At 35.8% G+C, this 21,348-nt stretch overlaps 1 long non-coding RNA gene across 1 annotated transcript in view; it reads right to left on the bottom strand.

Annotated features, from left to right (window-relative positions):
- Positions 1-21,348, bottom strand: part of LOC144581505 (uncharacterized) — a 70,500-nt gene that overhangs the window by 8,727 nt on the left and 40,425 nt on the right. The window contains exon 4 of the long non-coding RNA XR_013532394.1: positions 4,236-4,406. This is a non-coding gene — a long non-coding RNA (uncharacterized LOC144581505). The remainder of the gene's footprint in view (positions 1-4,235; positions 4,407-21,348) is intronic.

Raw genomic sequence — 21,348 nt, 5'->3', positions numbered from 1 at the left:
ACAGTATCTGCATGAGAAAAGCTTATTTTTTACAGCCGTCAACCATAATGAAGTATTGTATTTGGAGAAAAAGAGAGAGAGAGAAAGATGTGGTTATCTATGTATCTATATCTATTTATGTATTTTATACTTAAGAAGCTTTAGAGAATATATGACTCCCTGTGTGTTAGTCTGTTTTCACACTGCTATAAAGATACTACTGACTAGGTGCAGTTTCTCACTCCTGTAATTCCAGCATTTTGAGAGGCCATGGCAGGTGGATCATCTAAGGTCAGGAATTTGAGACCAGCCTGACCAACATAGTGAAACCCCATCTGTACTAAAATTACAAGAATTAGCTGGGCATGGTGGCATGTGCCTGTAGTCCCAGCTACTTGGGAGGCTGAAACAGGAGAATTGCTTGAACCTGGGAGGTGGAGGTTGCAGTGAGTCAAGACAGTGCCACTGCACTCCAGCACTCTAGCCTGGGTGACAGAGTGAGACTCCATCTTAAAAAAAAAAAAAAAAAAAAAAGATACTACCTGTGACTGGGTAATTTATAAAGGAAAGGGATTTAATTGACATACAGTTCCACATGACTGGGAGGCCTCAGGAAACTTAAAATCAAGGTGAAGAGGAAGCAAGACACATTTCAAAAGAGAGAGCACAGGGGAAACTGCCACTTTTAAACCATCATGGGGGAAATGCCCCCCACAATCCAATCGTTACTGCCAGGTCTGTCCCTGGACACATGGAATTACAGTTCAAGATGAGATTTGGGTGGGGACACAGCCAAACCATATCACCCTGATTAAACGATTAGTCCCCAAACTAGGGATCATGTAGCAATATAATTCCTTATGTGTGATTAATTTAACATCTCTATGAATTTTTGTCATAATTCAAAAATTTCCTTTTTTTGGTAAAAATTAAGCATGTATTTGTGATTTTAAAGCAACCTCTCAGTAGATTACAAATTAAAAGGAAATATCTTTATTTTTAATTTCTATTTATTTATTTTGAGACAGGGTTTCCCTCTTTCACCTGGGCTGGAGTGCCACGGCAGGATCATGGCTCACTGTAGCCATAACTTTCTGGGCTCAAGCAATTCTCCTGCTCAGCCCCTGGAATATCTGGGACTACAAGCATGTGCCACCATATCCAGCCAAGTTTTGTGTGTTTTCTATAGAGATAAAGTTTCACTATGTTGCCCAAGCTAGTCTCGAACTGCTGGGCTGAAGCAGTCTGCCTGCCTCAGCCTCCCGCAGCTATGAGCCACCATGCCTGGCCCAAAATTCATTATTTATTTTTTTAAAGGATTTTAAAATTGATAAATGAAACTGTTTAAATTGACAAATGAAACAACAAGTTGTTTTGAAGTCCATATACACCATGGAATTACTAAGTATAGCCAATTAACATAGGCATTACCTCTCATCATTTTTGTGATGTGAAGACTTTATATCCACTCTCAGCATTTTTCAAGAATTTATTTATTATTAGCTATGGTCACCATGTTGTACAATAGATCTCTTGAACTGAACCCTTTCTCCTGAAGTTTTGTATCCTTTGACCAGCTTTTCTCCCCTGCCCCCGACCCAACCACCCCAACTCCTGGTAAGTACCATTTTTTCTCTCTAATCTATGCTAATGTCCTAATAGATAGGATATCTCCAAATGACATATGATAGCAACAGTGATTGATGCATGGAGCAATATGCAGGGCACTATGCCTTGAAAATGATATTGTTTTGAATTACAGTAGCAACTGCAATGGTGTAGATGTAGAGTTAGTTAACAATTGTAACCTAAAGATATATGTACCCTTAACAACAATAATTTTACTTCTAAACATTAGCCATTTGAGAAAAAAGATTCTGTCTCCATGTCTCCCAAAATGCCTAGCACAGTGATAAAAAAGATAAATTGTAATAACCGGTTATCTGTTAAAATTGTGTAAAATTGGTGAGGAAGCACAGACAAGAACCTACTTCTTTCTTGGGTATTACAATTTTCTCTTCTCTCCATTTTCTATTACTGTAATCACAGTCATCTTTATTACTTACTTAGAATATGTGACTGTTATCTTATCATTGCAGAGACCTTTTCCTTATTACCAATCTTCTTTTAAAGCATTACATGGAGGAATATGAACAGCATGAGCATTCACATTTCAAGATTTCAAGACAATCAGTTCTGTTTGCCTGATTTACAGGATGAAAGTAACAATAAGAGAAAGTGACCATAATAGTCAACATTTAATATATATATATACACTTATATATATTTAGATTTAACAACTAGTTAAATCTATTAGCCATACATCACCTAACCATTCCTATACCTTCCCATCACTCTTCATTTCCTATTCTCTCTTATTTCCAATTTTTCTACAAAACATATACACATACACATACATATACACACATGCACAGATACACCCACTCTATCCACAAGATCATCACATCTACAGATTTTTGACATACAGAGCCTAATCAAATTCAAATTTATAACTTAAAAATTATCATTCAAATTTATAACTTAAAAATTATCAGGTACAGAAATATATGAGCTGAGATGAAGAAAAGCCAAAACACTGTGAGAAGTGGAATGTCTCTTACAAAGGAAGACACGTGTTCTGTTCGGCAAATCTTTCCTGTTACAACATTGAAAGTTTTAACCTGCACTTTATTGATTCAGTTCCAAATATTATCACTAATCCTGCCCTTAAGCAAATCTGTTAAAAAGGCGAAATTCATTTTTGACATTTCCTATTCTACATTCTCTGTTCCTCACCTTCCTTTGAGTCTAACAACCCCCTACTACTTTCTGTTTGTGCCCATTACAACCTAGATTTTCACCCTTTGCACTTGGAGCAGCCTTGGCCTTCCACAGTGCTCTGTGTGCTGTGAAATTCAGTTCCTGCTATTATTGGTGTGTTCTATTATTTCATGTATTTTCTAATAGCCTTAGTGGTTACTCTGAATAGGCCTAGATTCTCTAACACAATTAAATACTATAGCAGGCATATAGTATTACTGAGGAAAGTAAAGCAAGATAAAGAAAGATGAAAACTGTGATAAACTGGAGACAGGGACCATGTCCAAAATGGACAGCCATTATTCAACTGTAGCCTAATGTTATCATGTGGGAAGGAAGGCCTAGTGTTGTAAGCTTTTAGATTTTCCAAGATTAGCCAGAAATGTTTGACTTCATATAAAAATTTCAAACACCATAAAAGTGAAAAAAATACCTATAATCAGAATTTAGACTATGTTGACATTAACTTGCTACACCTGTGATAAGTGATTTTGAAGAAGATTTTATTCTTGCTTCATCTTCTCTTCACAGATACCCAGTGAAGTAGGAGAATCTAACACTTAAAAATAGGCCAGGCATGGTGTCTTGCACCCGTAATCCTAGCGCTTTGGGAGGCCAAGGTGGTTGGATTGCTTGAGCCCTGGGGTTTGAGACCAGACTGGGCAGCAGAATGAGGCCCTGTCTCTACAAAAAAATACAGAAATTAGTCAGGTGTAGTGGTCTGCACCTGTAGTCCTAGCTATTTGGGATGCCGAGGTCGGAGAACACTTTAGCCCAGGAGTTAGAGGCTGCAGTGAGCCAGGATCATGCTACTGCTCTCCAGCCTGGGCAACAGAGCAAGAACCTGCCTCAAATAATAATAATAACAACAACTTTGTGATGGATAATAAAAATCATAGGGGCAAAATGTTATGGGAGCACAGAAGTAGGAGAGGGGACTTTCACAGGCCTGGAATGTTCTCAAGGAGGATATCCCAGAGAACATGAATCTCAAATGAAAGTAGGCCTTTACCCGGGATAGAGAAAGTAAAGGGTATTCCAGAGGGTTGTGTGCGTGAAGATGCAAATGTAAGAAAAAGCAGCATTTACTTGGGGAAAAAGTAGTTTGGGTTCTGTCCCCAGATAAGTGGAATTGCATCAGATACAGTTTTTGAGAAGAGTCTATATCATGCAGGAGGGCCTCTTGAGTTCTTATTAATAGTTTTAAAATGTGAACACACCTCTATTTCTCTCTACAGGTAGTTTTAACATAACCTTGCTACTCCTCTGGATGAAAGTATCATCAAAAAGTTTTACAACAAATTGTATGGTTATGGAAGTTCTATATTTACATTTGGAAGGTGACAACATTGCTACTGGCAGATATTTTAATTAAAAATATGTTCCTTGTTGTTCCAACATTTCTAGTGTTTTTAAAGAACATTTATCTTACTTACAGGTTCAAATGAGATAACTGAAAACATGGTGATCTCAGATACAGGGTGCAGACATCTGAGGAAATGTAGTACTCAGTCACGTTGGAATACCTTCAAAATCTTCAGTAAAACATGGTTGACGTCGATGAATGGTTCATTCTCTGTAGAGCTGTCCACAGAGGCTAAAAAGAACTATAAATAGAAGAATCCAGATAAAATGTCATATCACATGTCATATCAATAGTAATATATACAAGTAATAAATATTGTGAAAATGGTAGAGGTAGAGGCCAGATATGTTTATTAACATATAACATATGGGATTTAGAGATAAAGGATAAATAAATACAGCATAGGTACTTGAGCCAGACTTTTCAATGATAAGAACATATTCTATATGTATATATTTACATATTTTTGCATATATACACCTATTCACATTCAAAGAAGCTGTTGCAAGAGTGTACACAAATATAACTAAGAAAAACAATATTTACCAGGTAATTGCAGTGTTTGTCATTACTTTCAATAGTGAACACCGCAATCAGCTTTGCACCAACCTAATATATGGCCTCAGATAATAGGCCTGCAATTAGCTTGTTGGTTTTATTTGAAAATAATTATTGTGTAGTAATTGGAAAGTTTTTGCAGGACTCTTTTATCACATTCATTTATGCACTCTGTCATATACCTATTTGCAAGAAAAGTCAGTATAGTTCATCTGTTTCTTTTCCCATGTTCCCCCACCATGTCCTTATTTTATGAATGTATTTTGAGTATGTTTACTTAACCTATAGATTCCTATTTTGTGTGTTTTTTTGCCATGGCATTTTCAGCTATTAGATTAACTTTATTCATATTCTTAACTAAATCCAAGTATGCTGATCAATATTTTCTAAACAGAATTGAGTGTGCAACACCAGATAAGAACAAATGCACACTCATTGATGTTTCTCTGCAGTGAAAATTATTTTAAGATGTGGAGTTATTTGTGTATGTGGATGTGTGTCTCTTGAGATATGATGGTATAATCAATATGTCCTATTGAGGACAAAGTTCTAAGGCTAAATGGCTTCAGCTAGGCTGTGAAGGACAGCAAGTGAGAGTATCATTATTTTGAGGAAAATATATGTGAGTTTATCTAGATAATGACAGTTTGTACTGTAGCAACATTCCTAGATGAAATCTCTGTACAGCAGCGATTTCCTCTAAAGCGTCATCTTTACTTATATATCTAGGTGAGGTGAGGCAAGGGTTAGGTGCGCAGATCTGGGTGACCGGCTAGAAAGAAACTTCTCTGAGATTCTTCATTAGGCATCTATTATTCTAGGATTGTCTCAGTTGTCCAGTTCCATAGTTTTTATTTATGCATGAATGTCAGGAATAGGAACAATCAAGCCAGAATCAAAGAGCCTAACAAGGAAGAAGATAAAACAGCAAAAGTTGAAAATGAAATGTAGATGAGGCCCATAAAATTAAGGCATTACTGATTAATTTTTAAAATAATTTTTTAAAAGTCTCTTTTGTGAAAATCCAAAGATAAACTTCCTGGATAGAGCAGGGGGTGGAAAATGGCATTTGCTTGGTATCCTTCATTTCATCCAAAACAAAAATCCTACTTTAAAAATAACGAGTCGTTGCATTAAAAACTTTTTTTTCTGAGAGTCTTTAACATTATCAGAGTAAATGTTCCTTCTGTATCAAATTCAAATGAAATGTATCTGGAGCATTTAATGTAGGTGATATGGCTTGGCTCTTTGACCCTATTGAAATCTCACATTGAATTGTAATGGAGGTGTGAGAACTTTATCGATTATTCTAATTTATATTGCAAGTTGCATTGTAAACATCTCAAAGTGCTGTGTGATGTAGATTGGAGTCACAAGTAGTACTATTAAAATTGTGAATAGCAAGATGTTACAGCTACAGTTGAAACTTGAACAAGTAATTGTCAATGTGATATTAAATGAGACTGATAAGCCAATTACCAGAGTCATTGTTTTAAGTTCAAGGTCAAACTCACTTTAAACATGTAGCATAATCTTTTTAAGCAGACTTGACTGTGTTATAAGTGGAATAAATGTTTACCTAATAATTTACCTCTGCAATATAACTTATTCTAAGGTATGAAATGTTCCTTGAGCATTTATGTGTTCTCCAAGGTTGTGATGGAATAACTTATTCATTCTGTTGAATAATTTCAGCTAGAAATGAAGGAAAGGAAGAAGCAATTGCATCATACTTAGAAAGGCAAATGTGAGTTACATTGAGCAATAATGGCTTACACTCTATCAACAATTCCAATGAAACCTCTGTGGCCCAGCATATCCAAAAGTAAATAAGTGCCTTGAAGAAAGTAAGATATAAACCTGAATGGCCTGCTAGGCAAGCTCTGATCTAAGGCCTTTCATTTCATATATCTATTATCCCAGGCATTTATTTTACTAACAGGACTGTAAGTATTGATTTATACATAAGGTGTCAGACTTAGGTGTTCATATCTTTGGTCTGAATATGATTTTTAATAGTATATCAAACACAGAAGCTTTTTAAAGTTAAGTTCTTTTGGGATATAGAAAACCTTTGAAAGAAGAAAAATTACACATGCAGAAATTGTTTTCTCACTTCCAAGGATTGACTTTTCTTTTCTTTTTCCTTCCTTCCCTCCTTCTTTCTTTCATTCATTCTTTTTCTTTCTCTCTCTCCCTCCTCCCTTCCCTCCCTCAATCCTTCCCTTCTTTCTTTCTTTCTTTTTTCTTTCTTTCTTTCTTTCTTTCTTCCTTTCTTCCTTTCTTCCTTTTTTTCTTTCTTCCTTTCTTTCTTTCTCTTTTCTTTCTTTCGTTCTTTCTTTCTCTTTTTTTCTTTTTCTTTCTCTTTCTTTCTTTCTTTCATTCTTTCTTTCTTTCTTTTTCTTTCCTTTCTTCCTTTCTTTTTTCTTTTTTGAGGCAGATTCTCACTCTGTTACCCAGGTTGGAGTGCAGTGGTATGATCAGAGCTCTCTACAACTTTGATCTCCTATGTTCAAGGGATTATTCCCACCTCATCCTCCAGAGTAGCTGGGACTATAGGCACATGCTACCATGCCCAGATTGCCATTTTTTAATGCAGTTTTATAAAAAGTGTTTTCCAGGTCTATAATCTATGAGATTTCCCTGCTTACTTTCTTTCACAGTGAAGATGTTGAGGTAGGTCTTGGCAGATCACCAAGTAGGTTATATCTTATGTATTAGTCAGGGTTCTCCAGAGAAACAGAATCAATTGACTATATAGAAAGAAAGACCAATTTATGGTAAGGAATTGGCTCCTGTGATTATACATGTTGGCAAACCTAAAATCTGCAGAGTCAATGTCCCAGTTGGTGTCTGAAATTGGAAAGCTTCTCTAGAATCAGGAAGAGCTGATGTTTCAGTTTGAGGAACATCAGGCAGAATTCATTCTCTCACTAAAGAAATGGTCAGCCTTTTCATCTATGTAGGCCTTCAACTGGTTGGATAAGGCCCACTCACATCATGGAGGGCAGTCTGCTTTACTCAGTCTAATGAATTAATTGTTAATCTCATTTAAAAATACTCTCACAGAAACACCCAGAATAATGTTTGTCCAACTATCTGGGCACCTGTGGCCAGATACTGTCACAGCATGGTATCCGTGTCTCATTTTTGAAAAGAGCCTATCTCTCCCATGCCTTTGTTTTTCGGTCTAGGAGGCATTCCTACTTTAAAGAATTTGGTCTTTCCACTTCATACTGATCAACTGCTTTTAATACACTTAATTACATAATTTTGTATAATTTAAATTATGAATAATTTATATTAACTGTTTCTCATAAATAATCAATCAAATAAGTCTAAAGTTAATAGAAACAGTTTCTCTTGAAATAATACCATATTGCCTTTCCACTAAATTGCTATGCCTATTAAAGTGCAAAATACCCTTGCCTTTTACTGTAGCTCCAGACAGTCAGATATGGTAGTATAATTTAACAGTTTGCATTTTCAGGGTCTTATCACATTAGCTATGAGCTTGTTCCAGTTGTTCAGCAGAATATGGATTTGGATGTTGTTTATCGACAAAGGAGCTGAATAATTACTTACTTTAGCCATAATATTGTGTATATTTAAATTCTAAATAGCTAACTACATCTATAACAGTGGTTCTTAAACAAACCAATCATCAAAATCACATGGAAACTTAAGAAAAATACAATAGTGGGCCCTCAAATCTATAATTTTAAAATATTACTTTTCTAATTTGAAGTCATTGATGAAGAGAATATTTAGATTTAGAAAGTATATTTATTAATTCTCTGTTCTTTTCATTTTTTACAATTATGTGTAGCTATATATGTAGCTAATTTTTTCATAATAAAAATAAAGAATCCATTGATTCCCTTTGCTGAGTCCTTTCTATTTCAAAGGTCAGCTTTTCTACTACCATCATTGCATACTTCTGGTGATTCTCAAGCTGGCATACTACTGTTGATTTATTTTTTTTAAAGCTTTTATAATTTTCTTTGGAATAAAAAGCTTAGTATTCCTTAAAGTCTTTTTTTTTTTTTTTAGCTGATCTTATGGGGGGTTTTCTGCACCTGATTCGCCTTACTTAATAGATTTCTTGTTTTGTCCCCTGTACCAATGGTACCTTTAAAAAATGCCATCTCCTTTTCCTCACCCACAATGACCTCTTTTGCTTTGCCGGTTAGCCATACAGGGCTTTTGTTTGAGCACCTGGGTTTCTTGATCCTTGACACATATTTTGCCCAGGCATATGATAAGGTGTTTTAAACAGTTTCCAGGTTTCTGGTAGATTATTTGCTTTTTTTTTCCATCTCCTTTGGATTTTATTCTAATATTCTCATTTTGATGTAGGTCTCTTTTCTAAAAGTGAGTTAGCATGTGTTCTGTGTTTCTTGGCTTATCCACCCTCAGTAGAAAGTGAAAATCACATACTGATCACTAATATATAATGATTTGTATAATTCCTGATTCACTTCCTGTCTTTTATGCAGAACTTACTGTATTGTCTTTCCATGTGAATTCTGAGATTACTTAATCTAAGAAGCATTTATTGTGCAAAAAATGTATTCCTCATACCTATCCTCAATGAGAAAAGCCATGAATCCAGATGTCAATAATTAAATTCTATTTGATTACCATCTGTACTGATTTTGAGTATTTATGCCTAGTGTTAATATTCTTAGCATATATATTTTATATATAGCATATTATATATACTAACATATATTCATACAACATATTGTATATACTAAGAATATTAATATATATAATACATACATAATATGTATTTGGGCATCAGATGAAGACGACTGAAGTAATCATAAATCTCAATGCAAAGCACATTATCTTTATTAGCTTCTTTCTTGATTGACTGATTAATTGGTCAATTATCTTTCTGCTATAGTTCCCTATTTTCTCCTTCTAGATATGCAATGATGCTAGGCAGGTTAACACATCTTTTTACTTATTTGTGTTCTTGCAAAATGCACATTGTCATTTTATTTCTATTTTGTTGCTTATTGTACTTGATATATTTGTAAAAAGTATTTTGATAGATATTTCCCACTGTTCCTTATGTTTAAATCAGTGCTCTGTTTCTGTATAGTGCTATGTGTCTATCTAACCTGTTGTTTCTAACTGCTATATAGTACTCCGTGGTGGGCATCCATGACTTTTCCTCTATTTTCTCTCTTAGTGATGGTGACTCAAAGTGCCTCCAACTCTCCCACTTAATCTAGCCCTGGTTTATAGCACCATCCACCACCAATTTCTTGATTGCAATTGATTTAGGAAAAACTAATTTTCCTCCAAGTGGTTTCATAGTAAAATATTTATTTAGGTGAGTGCTTCAGAACTTTGGCACTATTAACATGTTAGACTGGATGATCTTTGTTGTGGGACTGTCCTGTGTATTATAGGATATTTCGCATCCCTAGCTCCACCCACTACATGCCAATAATATGTAAATAACAACAAAATTTGTTTTAATTTGTGAAAATTAAAAAAAAAAAACCTCTCCAGACACTGTCAGATGTCTCCTGGGGGAGCAAAATTAGTCATCAATGAGAATAATTGATACAGATCTTCTAAATTTTTATTTAGATGCTACTTTTGTTAAATCTGATATATTCTTTGTTGTGTATTATCACCTGTGACTCAGTGGCACTATATCTTGGCTTCTTTTTCTACTCATCTGTTGTTTTACTGAGATGTCAATTACAGAAATTTACTCATTTCTTGACAAGCATTCTTGACAAGGAATAGAATCAATCTGCTTGCTTGACTGGATTTTTACATAATCATCAGGGAAGAAAATAATGGCTTCTTCACCAAGACACTTTTGACACTTTTCAGTGACTAGCTCCTTGTATGGTTTTTGTTTTTCATTTTTTTAGACAGGGTTTGCTCTGTTACCCAGGCAGGAGCTCACTCCAGCCTCCACCTACTGGGCTCACTCTATCCTCCCACTTTAGCCTCCTGAGTGACTGGGACCACAGGTGTGCCACTATGCCTGGCTAATTTTTCTATTTTTTATAGAGGTGGAGTTTCACCATGTTGCCCAGGCTGGTCTCAAACAGCTGTCTCAAGCAGTCTGCCCTCCTCAGCCTTCTAAAGTGCTAGCATTAAAGGTGTGAGCCACCATTCCTGGCCCATGTATGTTTTTTAACATATAATGATGTTCTTTTTTACTTAACACACATGAGCCAGGCTTGAGGTTAAACAGAAATGTCAGACTTACCTTTAATTACTTTATTTCAAATTTGCAAGGAAACAAGCCCATAATTTTTGTCATATCCTAATTTTAATTATAACCTGAGTTATCCAATTATTTCACAGATTCAATTTTAGTCTCCTTCTGTCTATATTAAAAATGAAGCTTCACCAAAAGGTCCAAGATCTCATTATTCAACTAAGTGGCAGTTTCATTACCAAAAGAATCCAGCTATCAGCAGATATCTTCTTTTAATAACTATCAAATATGAACAAGAAAATTACATATTTAAAGCTTGAATTAACATTTCCTTTCAATGACTCCTAAAAATACATGAAATGTTATGTTGAACTTTCAATTCAAATGGTCTGAAAGCATGCAAGCAGCATATTTTAAAAGGTTTAAATTAGTGACAAGGTCAAAACTCTCAATAAAGGGTTGAGAGTCAAAATATTTGAGTTTAATAACTGATTTGTCCCTTATACATTTTGCTTTAAAGTCTCTAAATTTTGTTTTTTTCAATTGAGAAAGGGCAAAATTATTTTAAGATAAAGTTCATTAAACTCAAATATGTTATCAGATAGATGGGATTATTTAATTCTTTACGGAATTTTAACAAAATTTTGACTCCTCTCATGTATGAGACATTATTTGCAGTGGCAGGATATTATCTAGAGAAATTCATCTGAACTCCATGAAGCTACCAACATCATCTGGTGTTGGTTACACACTTATCTTTGATGCCCCAAACTCTCTGTTTCTGCTATGGAACCATAACTCACCACTTCCAGTTTGTCACTTGTTTTTCCTCCCTATCTTATCCATCTACTCTTGGTCAACACAAAAGATCCGCCTGCTTCTGATTTTTGGTCCAACATTCCTCCAACCTGCCCCCCACCCAACTCTGGCTCACAAATATTTCTCATTATATATTCCATTAATGGCCCTAATCATCCCTAAACTGGTCTTCTTACACGTGGAACTCAAGAATATATTTTGACGATAATATGATCCAGGTCACAGGCATTTATTAAAATAGCATAAACAAGTCCAGATAGTACTGGATTCTGAGATTATGCCATGCCTCTAATGAATACAGCTTCCCATTTTACTCAGAATAGAATTCAGTATCCCTACAAACACATCCAAACATGATTTGACATCTGACTTTTTCTGCTGCAGCTGTACCCCAGCACATTCTACTTCAGCCACACTGATTTTGTTTCCCATCATTGAATAATACAAAATAGACCTTGTAAAGTTGCTTTTCTTTCTGCTTGGATTACACTCCTTTCATAGTAAATGCCTAATAAATATTTGTTGAATGAATGAATGTTTCATACCTCTCGATTACCTCCGTTGCCATTTTTGTGGGCTAAGGATGAAAGCCAGTGCTCTGTTATGTGACTTACAATGCCATCTCACCTAAATGCTCTGTCTATTCCCAGTTGCTCATTGGTGGGTATCCACTGAACTTCTCTCTAAAAATAAATGCATAACTATGTGTCAAGTGAATATTTTCATAAACCTAAGATGAGGTCAGTATGTAAAAATATATTTTACAACATTGTAGAATAGATTATGTGAACTTAAAATATGTATTTTTTGTATCTATTTTCTAGGTATACAAATCATAAAATGTAAAGAAACTCTTACCATTAATAACATTAAGAATCTATAAACAACTTATTTTGCTATTAGTTTTGTGAAAGTTTTTTAACCTCTATGTTTATTAATTTATAAAATATAAATGAATTTGTATGGAAAATGGGTAAAATAAAAAGAAATCAAAATATAACATTCAAAATTGAAATCTGTGATACATAATTTTTTAATAATTATGGCAAACTGGCAGACTCATGAAAATCAGGTTAAATTATTGTTTGAATTTATCCTTTCTATTCATGCTGAACTTTGTTAATATTATCTAACATATGAGGAAGCTGTGAGCTTAATCTTTGCCATAATCAGAAGGTATAATAGTGATAATGCACTGCAGGCTTGCACAGTGCTGGGTAATGTTTCCAGCCAGCTGCAGTCTCTCTCTGGCAACCAGATATGCAGAGCTGCGTCTCCTGGGGGAATAAGCAGAAACAATGCATTTATACATTCCAGTGAGTATGTATCCAATCTGAACAGTCTCATCAATGAGAAAGACCTGTATTTTATGACCATTTTTCCTTGTGTTTCCATTTCTTGGAATGGAACATAAAATGCTTCTTGAACAACAGAAAGGAGGAGGTTATTAAGCATAGGTTCAAACATGTCAGTTACAGAAACTACCTAAATGAAGAACACCAGCACCTACATGTTAACAGGCCATTGGTGTTGACTCACAAAAACATCTAAATCTCAATTTTGCCATTTATAGCTGAGCTTGGGCAAGTTTCTTCATTGTTCATGTCAGTAAAATGGTGGTAGGTGATGTTTAACTTATAAGGCTAATTGGAAGAATGGCAGTTTAAATGCCTTGCAGATTTGTTGACCCACTGAATACTCAGAATGTTTAGGCCTTGGAAAACCACACCATCAATTATCCAACTCATGATAGATTGAAAGCCATATGGGCAGCACTCCACTGACCAATTTTTATGCGTATGTGGTTGGGAACCATGTCTAGAGTGACTTTGTGTGATTAGAATCCTGCTCTTTGCCTCTCTCATAATACGTGCTCATTAAATGTTGATTGCTGTTGAATGACACTCAGGTGTTCAAAGCGAATATGGAGAACAAGGGAGAAAGGGGAAGGTGAGTCATGTCCCTTTGTTTACCTTTCTATCAAAGAGTTTGTTGATCCTTTTCATCCTAATGATTTGAGTGTTCTCTTATTAACACTTAGTTTTAGTTTCTCAACAGCTTTGAGTTTAGCAATCTGAACCTTCCCCCTTTGTCTTCTACTGGCCAAACTCTGGGTTATTTTCCTATCCCCTGGGTTATGTCCTGAGTGATTACCACAGCATCCCTTTCTTCCAGACCTTGCTCCTCTACAAAGCCATAAGGAGCCCTTCAGATATTGAAACATAGAAGTGGTTTCATAATTATTTGTAACAGAAGTCTGCTGTTTGCTTTTCTGAGATCTGCTCACTAAGGAAGCAGGGTTCCTTAGTACAAAATCTCTGTGCAAGGCACAAGGTGAGAGGCTCAGAACATATTGCACTGATTTAAATAAAAAAGCCTCTCCTAGACATGTGTGTCTAGCTCCTCCCCTGACAAAGTTTTTCTCATAGGACAAAGAAGAGAACCAGGAAAGGAGATCTGCCCTAAACACACTCTGCCATCTTAGATATCTTTAAAACAGGCTTTCAGAACTCTTGTGGGGGATATAGTGCGCTGCCCATTTAATTGCCAGTGCTCATGCAGTATCTTACCATGGCAGCTGTGGTTCTGCTCACTGTAAACAAAATGGGTAGCGTTTCAGAGAAGCAAAATAAACAGGCTCTAGAGATAGGCCGTAACCATTGCCAACAATAATGTATCATACACTTAAAAATGTGTGAAGAGACTAGATCTCGTGTTGTGTTCTTATCACAATAAAATAAAATTAAAAAAATAAAATGCGTATGCTTTTAAAAATAAATAATAAAAATTATGGCTTCTTTCCTATTAGTGTGGGAAGAAAGGAAGCTAGCTAGAGCTTTAGAAGTAACAAAGGCAGACATACAGTAAGATAAAATTACATTTTAATGTGGTGAAATCTAACAGCAAATTTTGGGGTCAGGGAGGGGAAAGTGCAAGGGGGAAGGAAACGATTTACCATTCTCTGTCACTCTGGGGTTAAAATTAGTTTCAGTGATTCACTTGTTATTGCTGTGTACTGTGAAGCCTTTATTTAGCTTCCCATTGAGGATTTAAGTTCTTTTTCCTTTAAAACCGATAAGGAGAGAATATTAGTTCATGAAAGAGTAATATCCTTCATATCGTCTCTCAAGGACATTTTTTCTCCTTCCAGAAACCTGAGGCTATTGCATTGATTTACTCTTCTATCTACAGGAAAGTAGAGAACACTAGGAGAGCTTTGCTTACAGTGTCATAAATGATTTCCCCTCATTTTCCAGTGTTGACAATCAGAATATCCAGTTCTAAACAGGTTGTCATGGTTGTGTGTGTCTCTCTTTTCAGGTTGGTTTTCAAAGTGAGTCTGCTTTATAATTTGTTTCTGAAAATGCTCATTGACTTGAGTGCCAGTTGGATTAAGGGGGAAAAAACTTATTTTATGATTTGTACAGCTGTTTCTGAGCCCAAATTCTTATAAAAGGTACCCTGGTGGCATTTCCTTACCACAAGATTGACAGACTGGGGAAAGCTAAACATTTTCTTTTCTAAAAAACTAGTGGAAAACGGACCTATTTTCAGGATCGGCTTGTTTGGTAAAAAATTTTAAACCACTGAGTTGCATCATGGCCATAAAGCAAAGAAGTTATTCCAATGTCTTAATTTCGAGCCAGTGTTTAAGCAGCTGCAACAGAAAATATCATTGCTCCTGACTTTACATGTCATTCCCAGTAAACTGATTTTGCTGAGAAATTTCACAATGGTCATTTCCTCTTCATGTCCCAACAGACCCTTTTTGTAAGACCCTTTTGTTGTTAAGACCCTTTTTGTAAATGTCAAATGGTACTGAAAGTATAATTTGATGTGTACATGAAGTATGCCTTGGTGGTATTCTTTCATCTGAGAAAATAAAAAATGTCAGAGAGTAGGAGGATAGGAACTTTAGGTAGGATTTCCTGGGGGAACCACATATGCACATGTTTCTTGGAGAGCTGACATCATTGAGATTTAGCTGTTGGAGTATCATTTAACCTAGCCTTTTTTTTCACCTAATTTTTCTTGCATTCCTTAGTGGGTTTCATTACCATGTGAAGGCAAGCTCTGCAAAGATGAAGAGGCATCATCTGCTCCCCAGAGAGGGAAGGAAACTAATATAACAGAATTTCAGGGTGTGAGCAGGAGTGCAGACACACAAACCTCCTGTGGATTGTGGGAAACCAGACAGCTTTTTAAAAATATTATTTAAACTCCAAATCTAAGGGGAGAAACACCGTAAGACTACATGTTACAGTCCAAAAATAATCCCTTTTTCCAAGGGAGAAAGGCTATGTCATGGTTCTAATTGATAAAATACTTGTAGTTTTTTCCCACAAACAAATCTTCTTTCTAAACCTGCTGGCTGTATTCTTATGGTCTGAGAACCCCACAATTTCTTCCCATGTCTGTCTAACTAAATAATTTGTTGGTTAAAAGTTAAGTAAAAACAATAAAATTCTTTATTTGTTAAAATATTTAAACACAGTCTGTCTTCTTTTTTGTTTGCTTGTTTTCCCTACAGATGAACTATTTAGTAATCTAAAACAATCATCTTATTATTGTATAATTTAACTTTCTTCTGTATGCAATAGAAATTGTAAAATGCTGAATATAAATATCACAACAAAAATGTTTTTCTCTTGCTTTCACTCCTAATGAGTAGTAAGTTCAGATGGATTAGAGATGAAAAACAGTAAAAGAAACCTGAAGTTAACTTTATTGGACATTTAGAGCATTGTTGACATAAAAGAGATTAGAAATTGAGGTGGGAATATAGAAGATTAAAATAAACAGAATTTACTGCTGAAAATAGGGGAAAGGGTGGGTAGTGGCTATAAAATAATAATGCTGCTTTCCATAAACCACATAAAAACCCCATCTCATTACCATATAGACATGGATATATACACAGTAAAACCTTTGTAAGACCGCACTTAAGAGTAAATGAATGGCCAGCTAATGTCAAGGTATGGTTAATAAAGACTTAGTTCATGTTATCTCAGGTGGTATCCTTCTTGTGCCTCCCTTATTCTCGCCATGAAGTCTTAGACCTAAGGCGTAAAAGGGCAGTGGTTTATAGATGTAAATCATTATTATTTATTTAAAGACAAAATACTTGAGCACAGCAGGGATCTACCTTCCCACTAGTTATCAAAACAGTTACCTGGCAAGATGGGCCTGTTAACCTCCATGTTCCATTTCCTTTCAGCATCCTTATTGATGAATCCTTTGAAAATAGCTAGATTTATCTCATTAATTTTAGGAGAAAGGGATCAGTACAAACACATCTAATATATATCTTATATTAAATGTATATATAAATTTCCATAGCCCTTGAAGAAGATATATGACACTCTGAGGAAAAAAATAAGGAATAAACACTACACCCACTCACTGACCCGTTAAAGTAGAGCTAAATACAGCTGCCCAACTTCCATGTCCTTGATCATTTAAATGTCAGTCCAAGCCTCATGCAGTATGAAAGTAGATAATAGGCATCTATATCTAATGTGTCTATCCTAGCTGTTTTTACTTTTTGGTCTTCTCCTCTGAATTGCATAGATCTTACAAAATGTTTATGGTCCACTGTCCCCAGTAAGAATGCTGCTTTCATTGATCAAGTACTTTTTAGCATCAAATGTTGTGCTAGAAGTTGGGGAGGCAAATGACACACAAATGCTGCCCTTGAGGAGTCTAATATGCTAGCTTGGGGGACTGACTCTCAATTCCCATTACCCAAACATTTGGACTTACTACGAGTCCTTTAGAATGACAGCCCTTTCACATGTCCTCGGAGCTTGGTTCATCAGAACAGTCCTCATATTCTTCAAGCATGAGATAGTAGGCTCCATATTTGGGATTTGTGTTAGGGGAAAGTGATATTATTGTGAGTCAAAAATTCTTAAAGTTAAATATATAACAAATTACCTAGATATCTGGAGCTTTATAAAACACACATTCCTAACCCCAGTTTGATCCTTCTGATTTAGATTTTCCATACATGAAGCCTGTGGGATTCTGGTGAGGAGTGGAAGATAAACTGTAGAAGAAAAACCTTAAGTGAGGTTTTTATCAGCCTCTTGGGATCAGGCAAAGATCAGGTGACTCCTTCTTGCTCTATATTTGAATTTTAATCTATTTAAGATCTGTATATAAAATACTTAAAAGCTTAGACTGGGGAATCATGCATTGTCCAAGTTTGGGGTATATTTTCACATCAACTTTTTTGTTTCTGTTATTACACAGTCATAAGTCCACATTATGCATAATAAATAGTAAAATAATTTCCTCTGTCAGTATATTGCCATAGGTATTTCTGACAGATGCAGGCAGACAGAAGTGAATTTTTTTTTTTACTGTATAAGCATATATAATCACATTACATATTGTTTTTACAGAACCAATCTGATTGTATGTTAAATAAATATATACAGTGAATGTTTAGTCAGAGGGTCTTAGGAATACATCCACAGACAACTGAAAAATTCTAGTACATAAAGAAGTTTACCACCAGCTCCAGTGAAACATTTCAAAAGGATCTGTGTGTGCTAAACACAAACTGTACCTTTCTTTGGAATTATTCTATCTTTACAGTCCATGTAGCCTCAGAAAGTTCATCTTTGGTCCATGGAAGTCTTGGATGTGTTTAAGGCATTACAGGTAGAGTGCCAGAGCCACCTGATCTTGCTGCTTTCCAACCCTCTTCCTTCCCCACCCTTCAGAGCAGAGAATACCAACCTAGTAGACTGGCACAGGCAGCCTGAGCCACCCTCTAGCCTCTATGTGGTGTGCTCTGTGAGCCTTGGCTGGAGAGGTTCTGGCTCACTCTGTCACATACGATTCTGCAGTTTTGGACATCAACTCTTTTTCCTTTTCCACTTTTTCCCTAGCGCTCCAGACTTTTTTTGTGCAGAGAGCAGCCTCTCATATCACTTGAATGAATCATCATAACCCCCTCAAATCAAAAGTGAAATAGACACAGCTATTCAGTAATCTGTTTGCTAACAGTAATCTTTTTGTGGGTTTGTGTGTCTGTGTCCTTTGTTAAGTTCTGTTTTAAAAGAATACAGGCTTCCAGACTGCTGGGGTATGGTGTGCTTGCAGTAACCTCTGTGTAATGCTCCAGAGAGGAAGGCTTCCCAGTGAAAACTCTAGATTAAGCATTGTCTTCAACTCACATAGTCCATGATCCTGTCAAAAAAAAAAAAAAAAGGAAAGAAAAAGAAAAAAGCTCTCTTTGGAGCACATTTTTTTCTCATCATTAAAGTGAAGAATCAGAACCAGATTGTCTTTAAAGTTCTCATTATTTTATCATTCTATGGCTCCTTCTACTATGTTTGTCTTCTATACTTTTGCTTAGCATCCAATATATTGTATTTATCATCATGTTTTCCCTATATCTTTATTTACCTGAGTGAGGATGTCATCTTTCCTCAGGGCTGGGTGGTTTCTGTTCACATCTTTGCAGACTGATTGCACAATTATCCTGAAGTGAACACAAGCATTGACCAGCATTTATAAATCCCTGGCAGCACACCACAGATGCTTAATGAAATAAAATGCATTATCTCATAGGTTTAGCTAATCTCAAAGTTATGGACCAGCTCTGGATGTGAGGACTTAATACGGAGGCAAGCTGTAGAGTGACAAATTAAAGCTGATAAGTTTGCTGCTCTGCCTCATCCTCCAAATATTCATAAACTTTGAGCTGAATCTCTCACAGGAAGCAGGGGTCCTTAGGGAGATATGCTACATATTGCACTTGCTTGACAAACGTGCATAAACATGAAACACAGGAAATACTAGGCACAGTTATCATCACCTGTTGCCCAAAGTAAAATTAAGAAAAAAGCTGGGTTCATAAATGTTTACTTTAATCTAATTATACAGTATGATCAAATTTGTCTCACTTAAGAACTAGCTAAGCAGTTGTCTCCAACTTTTTTGGCACCAGGGACCAGTTTCATGGAAGACAATTTTTCCATGGATGGGAAGGATATGTTGGGGGTGGGGTAAGGGAGGGTTGCAGAGAATGGTTTTGGAAACTGCTCCACCTCAGATCATCAGGTATTCTGATAGGCACAGAACCAGGATCCCTACCATGCAAAGGTCTCAATATAGGGTGAAAGTTCCTATGAAAATCTAACGCTGCTGCTGATCATACAGAAGGTGAAGCTTAGGCGGTAATGCTGGCTGGCCACCACTCACTTCCTGCTCCGTGGCCTGGTTTATAACAGACCATGGAGGGTACCAGTCTGCCATCTGGGGATTGGGGATCCCTGAGCTAAGGGACTGATAGGAACATTTTACAAGTAAAATTAATTAAACACAACACACACAAATACTTATTTTTTTAATGGTCCACAAGTGTTACCAGCTTGTTGATCCCAAATGTAAAAGAAAATCCTCAAATGGTTACAGAATTAAAGAAATGATCAGTATCTTTATTGAATTTTCACATGCTTTTATCATTCTTAGCTTAATCTGGTAAAAAATAAGGTCACGGCAAATTCTTGGGGTAGTGAATTCTAGGTTTTCAGATTTGTAGTAAAATAAGGTATATAAAGTAGACAAAGAAAAACTCATTTTAGTCTGGTTCCACTTTTCTCATTTACTTAAAATGCAAATATGTATCTATGAATAGCCAAATATAATTTCTCCTTTCCATCATTTCATAAGTATACATTATAATTTCTAAGGTTTGAATATTTAATAATAGTTTTTTTCAAAATGATAAAGCAAGCATATAATCCTATTCTTGGTTTGTAGTGAATATCAGAGCCATTTACTGCAGAAATTAAATTGTTTTTTATTTTGAATGTTGGGTTAAACAATTCTCTCATCGGGGAAAATATTCTGCTAAAAAAGTGATAGTTATAACAAGAACTGGATAAGCATTAGTAGAAAAAAATACTCACCAGTGCCTCTCTGTTTCCTTAGCAGGATAGGTTAGGCTATACAGTATTGCAGAGAGACAGACATTGTCATGTAGCAGAGGTGCTAGGGAATCCTTACAGGCAAGTAATGAAACTTCTCTAATGTATGTGAAGTTTGCAGATTCTCTGGTTACACTGGCTCTTGCTAAATCTGATCAGTATGAGTTCCTTCATGATTCTGTAGCCAGGCGAGAGGCAAGGGAACAGGGCTCTGTACTGCCATCTTGCTTGGTTTTCATGTCTAAATTCAAGAATTCTTGAATGTGCATTGGACACAGATCACTCATGGATTCTTTCCACAGCAAATGGTTATCTTCTTACAAATAATCAAGCATTGAGGATTGTGATATTTCTCTGGTTTTGTTTTTGAAATTTATATATAACTATTTTATCCCATTTACTAGCTATTTTTGTGTGACTAAGTAGCAAAGACAATGTTGCAAATTGCAAATCTAGGCTAGGATCCTTGGATAACTAGCTTCCAAATGGCCCCCACCTCCTGATGTTTGTATATTTGCGTAGTTCCCTTGTATATTGTTCCAAGAGATTCCAGATTAGTGTGACCAATAGAATATGGCAAAGGTGATGGTATGTCACTTCCAAAACTAGGTTATAAAAGATTCCCTGCAACATGCTTCTGTCGTACTCTGCACTTTTCCTTC

Source organism: Callithrix jacchus, chromosome 2 (genome assembly GCF_049354715.1).
Source record: "Callithrix jacchus isolate 240 chromosome 2, calJac240_pri, whole genome shotgun sequence".
Lineage (NCBI taxonomy): Eukaryota > Metazoa > Chordata > Mammalia > Primates > Cebidae > Callithrix > Callithrix jacchus.
Note: the sequence above shows the minus strand (reverse complement) of the source record. Positions and strands in the feature narration are given on the sequence as shown.